Raw genomic sequence first — 10,992 nt, forward strand, 5'->3', positions numbered from 1 at the left:
GGCTCTGTTCACAAACACAAACACAGAGCCCCTGGACAGCAACACAATTAGACCCAACCAAATCATGAGAAAACAAAAAGATAATTACTTGACACATTGGAAAGAATTAACAAAAAAAACAGAGCAAACTAGAATGCTATTTGGCCCTAAACAGAGAGTACACAGTGGCAGAATACCTGACCACTGTGACTGACCCAAACTTAAGGAAAGCTTTCACTATGTACAGACTCAGTGAGCATAGCCTTGCTATTTAGAAAGGCCGCTGTAGGCAGACATGGCTCTCAAGAGAAGACAGGCTATGTGCTCACTGCCCACAAAATGAGGTGGAAACTGAGCTGCACTTCCTAACCTCCTGCCCAATGTATGACCCGACCGTATTAGACACATATTTCCCACAATTACACAGATCAACAAAGAATTTGAAAACAAACCCAATTTTGCTAAACACCCATATCTACTGGGTGAAATACCAGTGTGCCATCACAGAGCAAGATTTGTGAACTGTTACAAGAAAAGGTCAACCAGTGAAGAACAAACACCATTGTCAATACAACCCATATTTATGCTTATTTATTTTCCCTTTTGTAATTTAACCATTTGTACATAGTTACAACACTGTATATATACATAATATGACATATGTAATGTCAATTCTTTTGAAACTTCTGTATGTGTAATGTTTACTATAAATTTGTTTATTTCACTTTTGTATATTATCTACCTCACTTGCTTTGGCAATGTTAACATATGTTTCCCATGCCAATAAAGCCCCTTGAATTGAATTGAAATTCAGAGGTGAGAGAGAGGGACACAGTTAGAGAAGAAGATAGTTCCGGTTCAAATCCCAGGGCCGACAGGGGAAATCTGGCGGGAGAAGCTGGGTTGTTGGCACATACTGCCATTGTGCCCTTGAGACACTTCCTGCTAAAATAAGAACACTAAAAACAGAAAATCCTCAGAGCTCAGACTGTCTTGCGTCTAACATAGATAACTCCCAGTAAAGTAGTGGTACCAAGACATGGAGAATATTGTTGCCAGCTATTGTTTTTCAGCTCTGAGCTTATTGTTGCAATGGATGACCACAATAATAGAGGTGCTTTCCATTGCTCATGCCTTAGCTACAATGACTGTAGCTCCATTACCCCACAGTCAGCATTGCTATGGGAAATGCTAAACAGTGAATATCTGTAAATTACTTCAAATTTGGAGTGGAATTCTTAGTTTATTAATGGGGTTTAGTTGTCAACATCAAAAATATAAACAGGCAGTACACGGAAATAATATACCGAGGAGAGTACAACAAGGAAATGACTAAGATTCTTCTGTCAAGATTTTTTAAGATGGAAAAATAGTTGCTCATTATATGGTCATTGACCAAAAAAAAAATCACATTCCTTGAATTCTTTTTCCCAGAATTCTCTCTGAGCAGGTTAAAGCTGCGGTCCAAGCGACCCATCTCGACAACATCCGATGAAATTGCAGAGCGCTGATATTTAAATTAATCCCTTATCTTTGATGATCTTCATATGGTGGCACTCAGAAGACATTCATTTACTCAATAAATGTTCCTTTAGTTCGATAAAGTCTCTTTATATCCAAAAACTTCAGTTTTGTTCACGTGTTTTCTTCAGTAATCCACAGGCTCAAACACAGTCAAAACAGGCAGACAAAAAAATCCAAATTGTACCCCTAAAGTTCATAGAAACATGTCAAACGATGTTTATATTCAATCCTCAGGTTGTTTTTAGCCTAAATGGTCTATTCAACCGGACAATAACATTGTCAATATAAAAGGTAAACAAGAAATGGACTCTCTCGGGATTGCGTATGAAAAAGCTCTGACACATCAGGGTCCACTCATTCAGACTGGTCTTACTCCCTCATTTATAAGAATACAAGCCTGAAACAATTTCTAAAGACTCTATGCCTTCCACTAGATGCCAACAAACTGCAAATTGAGTCCTAAGTCAATGGATACTGTAATGGCATTGAATAGAAAACTACAAAACCCACAAAAAAAACCTCCTGAATGGATTTTTCTCAGGTTTTCGCCTGACAAATCAGTTCTGTTATACTCACCGACACTATTTTAACAGTTTTTGAAACTTTAGAGTGTTTTCTATCCAAATCTACCACTTATATGCATATCATATCTTCTGGGCCCGAGTAGCAGGCCGTTTAATTTGGGCATGCTTTTCATCCAAAATTCCAAATGCTGCCCCCCTAACCTAGAGAAGTTAAAAGAGCCTTTGGTTGTGCATAGTGTAGTCTATGGTGTTGCCAGGGAACTGCACCCTCTTCAAAGAAGAAGGAGGTGAAGATCTCCTGCACACGGATTGCCTCTCTTGCTGCGTTGTTGGACCCCATCCTTGAAACATCCTGCAGAGCAGCAGACTCCTCCTCTGGCACATGGCGGCGAGTTTCAGATCCTCGAGTCCATCCTCATGAAGTTATGCAGGACACAGGTAGCCTTCACACACCTGAATTCCTCCAGGAGGCAGTCCCAGATGGCCCTGGTCACCCAACCTTGCAGTGCCCTACACGTTAACCATAGGCAATCGTTTTGAAGGAATCTCCAGTTACAATAAATCTGTAGGAATATGGAAGACAATGTAATTAGACTTTTACATCACCAGGTCATTGTGGATTACTGAAGTATAATATCCCTGATAACAAATCATGATAACATTGGATTGATAGATGCATGGGCACACATATGTGCATGTATGTGACAATAACAGGATCATAAAGGACAGCATCACAAATGAATACATAAATACCACTTGAAGCTTGATGATGAGTTGATCATTTGAAATCAGCTGTGCAGTGCTAAGGCAAAAACAAAAAAGGTGCACCTCGGAGTCCCCAGGACTGAGAACCACTGCTCTTCATTGGGAACTCTTCATATGTTGACAGGCTTTCACAACTCTCTTTATCTGAGGCCAGAAAACCTAACAAGAAACAGACTTCATTATAGTCAAATTACACCGTATTGAATATTATGTTACTATCATCTCCATCCTCATTTCTAGGGACAGAAACTACACAAAAGTACCTGCCCTAGCCAGTCCGAGAAAACACAGAGAGAAAGAACAACTTGTCAGATGGTGCATTGGAGACTGATGTGTTCCTGTCCTGTCTTTTCACAATACTATTGCAGATCAACATAAAAGCCTAAAAGACAGCCGTGGTGTCGCTCTTCATTTCTTGGTTCTCCTGTGGTACATAAGAAACTTGCTACAGATTGGTGCCGTGACCCGGATCAACTGCAGCAGATCGCCGGGGGACCCCCTACACAGAACTGTATCGACATCACACGTTTAGAACATTTGAGGGCAAGGTGAACTTTGGACAATATGTTGCATACACCTCAGTTGTGTGACATTACAGAACAGGAGAGAGAAGACATATCAGGTGTTGGTGATAATGTACATGTTACTCCGGTTGGCGTTACTGTGAGAGGTCCACAAGGTATTGCCACTGGGGTGGGGAGGGTGGCTCAGTTGGCCAGTATGGTGGAACAGTGCTAGAGCCAGTCCTCTTAGATACCCAGCAGCTGATATCTGGTGTGCCTAATGTTAGCAGTAGCCAACCAGGCAACGATAACAGTGAAGAGTCCCAGAAAGCCATAGGGGGTGAAAATGAAACCCCAACCCAATTGCAAGCCCTAGCAGAGTTAGTCAAACAACTGGGCAGGGAAATAGGAAATCAAGTTGCCGCTAGTCTAGCAGGGGCTGGTGCAAGCACTCCCCTCCCCAACCAATAGTAGAAATACCTGATTGGTCAAAGGTCAACCTAATTCTGAAGTCAGACGTCAGAGAACCACCCCACTTCTGGGGTGATAGCACAGACCGGTGCACAGTGACTGAATGGCAAAAACTTATGCAAGCTTACTTGAAAAATAAGGGATGCAGTATATCAGAACAGGGGCAAGAGATACAGGATAGACTGATGGGGCGGGCTAAAATAATTGGGCTCCGTGGAAACCCTCTTGTTAACATAAGCAGAGACCCTGAAGCCATATACAGCACTTTGGAGAAGTAATCTCATCTACAATTCCATTGGGATACTTCTATGAAACCTTAACAAGACAGTCAGAGAGCTGCTTGGATTATTGGGTTAGACTGAACAAAGCAATTGACCAATGAGTGCTTGCAAAGACAGGTAAAAAGAGTGGATGATCCAGGTCATGAGGTGACCATGATGTTTGTTAAGCACTGCCCTGATCCAGCACTATTTGCCGCTCTTAGGTGCAGGCCTATTACAAATTGGACCGTTGGAGATTTGCAGGCAATGATTGACAGCCATCACAGAGACAAAACAGTCAGCCAGACACAGGGCGCCAAGTACTGCCAAGGTAGAAGTTGTGATGACACCCAACGCTTGGTGTATGACTCAACAAGCAGTCGCTCATGATAATTCAGCCACACCCACTAACAGTGATCAGGCTCCATTGAACAACGTGATTTCTCTCCTGGAAAAGCTCCTGTCGACCCAGGAACAGAATCAAAGGAGAACTTCGGCCAGAATTCCACAAACTAATAAATTCTAGGCCTCAGACCATTCAACTCAGTCCCACTGCTTTAAGGAGGGCTTATGCTTCAAGTGTCACAGGGCAAGCCACAGAGGCTTTGAATGTCCAGCAAGAAAACAAGTTGGAGAGGCAACTGACGAGGCTCCCCCTGGGCCCACTTTAAAAACTAACATGCTCACGCCAAGAGGGGGGCAGTGGGGGCTAACATGTTATACCCCCACAGAACACCATGGATATAAGGACTGGAAACAATGAAAACCGAGGCGATTTATCCGAAAATAGAGAGTAATGACAGTCTTTTCTATGTTCCAGTAATGGTGCAAGAAATTGTAGAACTTCAAGCTCTTATAGATAGTGGGTATATGACCTGCACGTTGAGTGAGTCAGCTGAAGACACACTTCTGAGATGTAATGTGATAAAACCAGAGTCTAGAAAGCCAACTCAAGTAGTTATTGTAGGCTGTGGGGGCAACCAGGCACAGCCTAAGTATGAATATGACTTGGACATTGATATTTTAGATTGCAAGATGGCAGTGTCTGTTTTAGTTGTACCTGGACAGACAGACGATATGATAGTTGGATCGAACGCCATAAAACACAATGCAACAGGTTAAGAAAACAAAGTGGTATTGGGACAGCCTCTCCAAACCTGCCAAAGGAGATTCACATGAACTTTTACTCAGCATGCTAGCCAACGTGAACCGCTGGCACGGTGACCAAATACCAGACAAAGTGGGAACTGTAATGCTCAAGCAGAGTGTGACTCTCATGCCTCAACATGAACATTTGGTCTGGGGAAAACTGAAAGAAAAGGTGCCGCTATCAGTTGGTAGTACTGTAGTTATAGAGGCCACTACAGCACGATCTGCACCAAGAAATGTTCTAGTAGGACGCACTGTATGTCCTTTGAGGGGTAACAAGTGGGTACCCATGAAAGTGATCAACATGTTGGACCACCCTATTGTTCTCCACCGTAACACCAAGTTGGCTGATGTTCACCCATGCCTATCCCTAGAAGACCTAGAGCTTCAATGTTCAGTTAGTGGAAAAGGGACAAAGGAGTATCTACAAACGTTGGAAGAGTTGGGCTTAACAGAAGTTGACATAGTGTCCTGTGAAGTGTCTGATATGTGGAAAGGAAAACTAGTGGGCCTTATTGCTCAGTATGAAGGCATCTTCTCCAGGGACCGACTTGACTGTGGAGAAGCGAAGAATGTCATCCACCGTATCCGACTCAAAAATGAAAAGCCTTTCAGGCTGCCGTACAGGAGGGTCTCTCCATCCAACTACCAGAAACTGAGGCAGACGTTGGAGGTAATGGAGGAGCGGGGCATCATCCGAAAGTCCAGTAGTGAGTGGGCCTCCCCCTTGTCCTGGTTTGGAAGCCGTCAGGAGAGTTGAGAATTTGCACTGATTTCAGATGGTTGAACCAGAGGACAGAGAAGGATGCATACCCATTGCCCCATCAATCCGATGCTCTAGCTGCTTTGGGAGGGAACTACTTCTTCAGTACTATGGATTTGACTTCAGGATTCTACAACATCCCCATATATGAAGATGACCCCAAGTACACAGCGTGCACAACACCCACAGGTTTGTTTGAGTACAACAGAATGGCTCAGGGGTTATGTAACAGCCCAGCAACATTCGCCAGAATGATGACCTCGATCTTCGGCGACCAGACCTACTTGTCCCTCCTGTGCTACTTGGATGATCTCCTGGTTTTCGGGAAGAGTGAGCAGGAGCCCTGGACCGTCTTGAAATGGTGTTCTCCCGCCTTAAGGAACACAACCTGAAGCTGGCTCAAAAAAATTGTTACCTCCTCAGAAAATCTGTCAAGTTTTTAGGCCATATCGTCACAGCAGAGGGCATTACAACCGACCCAGGAAAAGTGTCTGCAATCAACGACATCACAGCAGCTGGAAAATGATGGGAAAACACCTTCACCCACCAAGGTCAGATCATTTCTTGGTATGGCAAACAATTATTCCCACTTCATTGTGAGTTTCTCAGGTTTAGCCAAACCACTGTTTCGTCTGATTGCAGGACAGAAAAGTAAGTGGAAAGGAGAAAAAGGAAAACCTCATGGCGAGACCCTAAAACGTCTGAAACCTGAAGACTGGACTACTGAATGTGAGGAGGCGCTGGAGAAGCTAAAATTTGCAGTCTCCCAGACAGCTGTGCTGGCTCACCCGGACTTTAGCAGACCGTTTCTCCTATCAACAGACACATCAATGGATGGCTTAGGTGCAGTACTTAGCCAGACATTTGAGGGTGAGAGTAGGCCCAGACCAGTAGCCTTTGCAAGCAAGACTCTGTCAAGGTCCCAGTCCCGTTACCCAGCACACAGATTAGAGTTCTTTGCTCTTAAGTGGGATGTGTGTGATCAGCCAATGGGTGAACTTAAGGGGAATAGATTCACAGTCCTAACAGATAACAACCCCCTGACATTTATAATGACAAAACCAAAGCTAGACGCCTGTGAGCAACGGTGGGTCTCTAAACTGGCCGCCTTTGACTTTGACATGAAGTACATCCCCGGGCCCCAGAATGTCCCAGCAGAATAGCCTACTGGTGGAGGGCTGCTATCCTTTTTTTTTTTTTTTTACAGCGATAAATACATCAAGATAGCTAGCTAATATGAAGTTAGCTAAGTGAATTAAATATCACCGTCAACCTATCTATACAGTATGTGAAGTTGGCTAGATAGCTAACGTTAGCTAGCTAACTCACGTGGGTTAGCCTGCACTGTAGCTAGTTAGCTAATACATTGTTTGTTTTCCATTTTCAAAATGTATTTACTTACTTGATTAGGTTCTCCCAGCCATGTGGACAATTGGAAACAGGGCAGCAAAGTTTGTTTGTCACCAGAGCGTTTTAGAGGATATTACTAGGGAACTATGTACACGTTTAATAACCAGACCTTCATACAAACTTGCTATGCTGAAATCTTAATGCACAATCAAACTTGCTGCCAGTACGCCCACAACGAGTTACAACGGGTGGCCTAAACTACGTGCAGCAACTTCCCAAGTGCAGTGGACCTCCGCGTGGTGCTTTCTGAGCCCATTATCAGTTGCACCCCATCTCTGCTTAATTCGTGAGCCCCGGGGACCAATCCTACCAAAGCTGACTTCGTGTTTCTTCTCTCCGGCTTGAGTTGGGTAAAGCACATCGTTGACATTTTTCGCCAACCTTCTAAGGACAAGGCAACGCAAACTGGGAGTTTTGAATCTTGTTGCTGCGGGAGGCATCACAGGTGAGGTGTGTATGTGCTCGTAAAGGCAGTTGGTGTCCCCCTGGAACAGCTGTTGCAATGTTCATGCGATTGCGAATCGGCAATGAGTATAGGCTTTTCTCTTCCGGCCATCTGACAAGCCCGGGTAGGGGGCAATGAGCTTTACATATTTTAGAATCTATAGGAAAACGTAAGCAAAATGTTAAAAATAGAATAGTGATGAAGTAGGCTAGGAAGCAAAATGTGTAGTAATACCAATACCTTAATGGTTTATGATCATTAGAGTGATGGCACATGGATTGTTTAGGATGATCTTAGATTTTAATTAACAAGTTGTACATTGTAGACAAGATTTATGTATGCAAGTGCACAGCCCCCAATGAATTGCTGTTCGAAAAATCTTAACTTCTCCATCTAAGAATCATTCCAATATCCTTATTTGCTATCACTCAAGTCTTGTTCCTCATTCCCCTCACACTATGACGAGGGAGAGCATATCCTAAGGCTTTTATTATATGTTGCACACTAATACAATATGTATAACACCAGTCCAGTTTTTCTTAATCAAGACAATGGACACGTAAACCTAATCACCTGTGTGTTTCTCCCCTATAATGGTCTCGGTTGGGATTGAGAGTAAGGGGTACATGTTACAGCAATAATGCTCCCTCAATCATTTACTAAGTTAAGGCTTGGAGGGCCTCTAGAGATGGGACAGCAGCACTTACTAGACCTGTAAAATCAATGTACAAAGCTACCCAACACAGCAGCAGTATTTCCAAGAGATAGACGGCTGGGTATTTACCCGGTATCAAGAAAATGTGTGGGGACTTCATACTTACGCCTTAGAATTCAACACAATGTTTTGTGAAGAGCATTTTCTTTTACTAGCTTGTTAAAGTTCAATTTACAATACTACTTTTAAAAATAAATATTTAAAAAAATGCAAATAAAGTATGTACAATGATGAGAAATTAGAACAAGTAAATGTTACATATTGACATTTTTCCCTCTACACTGACATACAGTACAGGATTCATTAGCTAATGACTGACATTGGAGCAACGCAAGATAGACACACTTATTACATGAATTTGACCAAGAGGCAGGATAGCTGTATACATTTCTATCAAGGGGCGAACTGGTAAGAGTGCAACATGTGATCAATTGATCACTTAGGGATGTCTTCTAACTTCTAAAGATGCAATTTAATATTTCCTGTTAAATTACAGCTATGCCAACATCAGAGGCTGTAAAGAGAATTTAAATCTGGGGTGTGTCTTTTGCAACAAACTGAAGTAAGCTTTTCCTAATTGGACAAGTTCAGGTAGCCCCTTCATGTTTCACACTATTCTGTTCCATTTGATGCCTTATGAACACGACCCTGCAGAATTGGGACCTGACAAGAGCTTCTAAATAAAGTCAATAACAACAACGTCAGTGTGAATAAGCATGAACCAAAAATCTGTCCGTTATTTTAAAAAATACAATGAATACAATGTTTTTTTTAAAGATTTTTTACATTTAACCTTTATTTAACTAGGCAAGTCAGTTAAAGAACAAATTATTATTTACAATGATGGCCCAGTAACAGTGAGTTAACTGCCTTGTTCAGGGGCAGAACGACAGATTTTTACCTTGTCAGCTCTGGGGATTGGATCTAGCAACCTTTTGGTTACTGGCCCAACGCGTTAACCACTAGGCTACCTGCCGCCCCAGGTAGCCTATAAAAATATTATAATTAAGCAATAAGGCCCATGGAGTTGTGGTTTTTGGCCAACATACCACTGCTAAGGGCTTTTCTTATCACGACGCAACACGGAGTGCCTGGACACAGCCCTTAGCCGTGGTATATTGGCCATATACCATAAACCCCTGAGGTGCCTTATTGCTATTATAAACTGGTTACCAGTTTAGAGCAGTAAAAATACATGTTTTATCACACCTGTGGTTTACAGTCTGATATACCACGGTTGTCAGCATTCAGGGCTCAAACCACCCAGTTTATAATTTAAATTATAGCATTAACTCTGCTGCCAAAGGCATAGACCATATTCTATTGTCTCTGACAAAGACATTGGTTCCAGTAAGTATGTAAAAGAAAAATAACACAAAATCTTAATGAAAATAATGCTAATATGTTAATGTCAATGATCCCTTTGTTGTTCTCATCCTCGGGCGGTTTACTGTACGTTGTGCTGACACTGCAGAGTGATTGGATGAATCCTTATGCCATTTAAATATTGAAACATTCAGATTTCAAAGCAGGTAGATAGTTACAGCTACATTAAATACAAAATTGCAACAAGGTCTCCGCAAAACATTGGTTTGGTGAGTTGGCTGTCTCAACAGGAGGCAGTCTCCCACTATTAACAATTATATATTAATACTTTAAAAGGCTTCAAATATTCCAAACTTTTGACCAGGCGTGCGGATTGGCACACACAAACAGCTCTGAGATTAGACACGGTTACCTTGTTTCCTAGACTCGGATTAAAAGTTGTCTCCCTCCAGAGGAAATGACAAAGACAAAATCAAAACATTAAAAAAATTGAATAAGGAGGCTGCATGTAACGCTTATCAAGCCAATGCTCTAATACGATCTTTCAAGTTGAATAATAATGTTCGTTTCAATCTCTAAATATTCTGACCCATTCATAAAATTGACACATAGAAACTGAGTTTTACATGTTTTATTTACCTTGCTTCAAGTGGATGCTACTATCCAGCCCAGCCGCACTATCACAGTGCGAATGTAAAGACACTGCTCATCCAAAGTGGTAAATTAATGGGGTCCTTTGGAGAAAAATGTCTCTCTCACACACACAAGCAGACGTTTGGCGGCATGCATGTATAACAGGCGTCACTGTGCACACTAGTGTTGCGCCGTAACTGCTAATGTCCCATCCGCAACCACCAGACAATATTTTATAAAGTGAAAATCTGAGGCCCGCACCTGACCCTAACCCGCTAATATAGAAAATGCGCTAAATTTACTGTATTTTGCCATTTATAAATGTGTTATTCAATGCATTTGATAAAATAATATTTGGGGGGATACCTAAAGGGGTCCTAAAATTCTAAATCAAATAGCTAAATGATCCATGATATCACCAACTTAAAACAATTCCATATGTTAGCGTAGTACCCCCTACCACCAATGGCTTAGACTTTTAGAGGTTAATGACATTACCCATGGTGCTTTACTAACAGTATTTCC

The 10,992-nt window shown here is 42.1% G+C and overlaps 1 long non-coding RNA gene across 1 annotated transcript; it reads right to left on the reverse strand.

Moving 5' to 3' along the window:
* Positions 1-557: 557 nt before the first annotated feature.
* On the reverse strand, positions 558-7,531 carry LOC149976657 (uncharacterized). The gene is made up of 2 exons (XR_016487233.1): positions 2,856-7,531; positions 558-2,590 (listed from the first exon to the last, which is right to left on the reverse strand). It is a non-coding gene; the product is annotated as an uncharacterized LOC149976657 (long non-coding RNA).
* Between the last annotated feature and the right edge of the window lie 3,461 nt (positions 7,532-10,992).

The sequence above is a fragment of the Oncorhynchus mykiss genome, chromosome 16 (genome assembly GCF_057628025.1).
Source record: "Oncorhynchus mykiss isolate SJ-2025 chromosome 16, ASM5762802v1, whole genome shotgun sequence".
In the NCBI taxonomy this organism is placed as follows: Eukaryota; Metazoa; Chordata; class Actinopteri; order Salmoniformes; family Salmonidae; genus Oncorhynchus; species Oncorhynchus mykiss.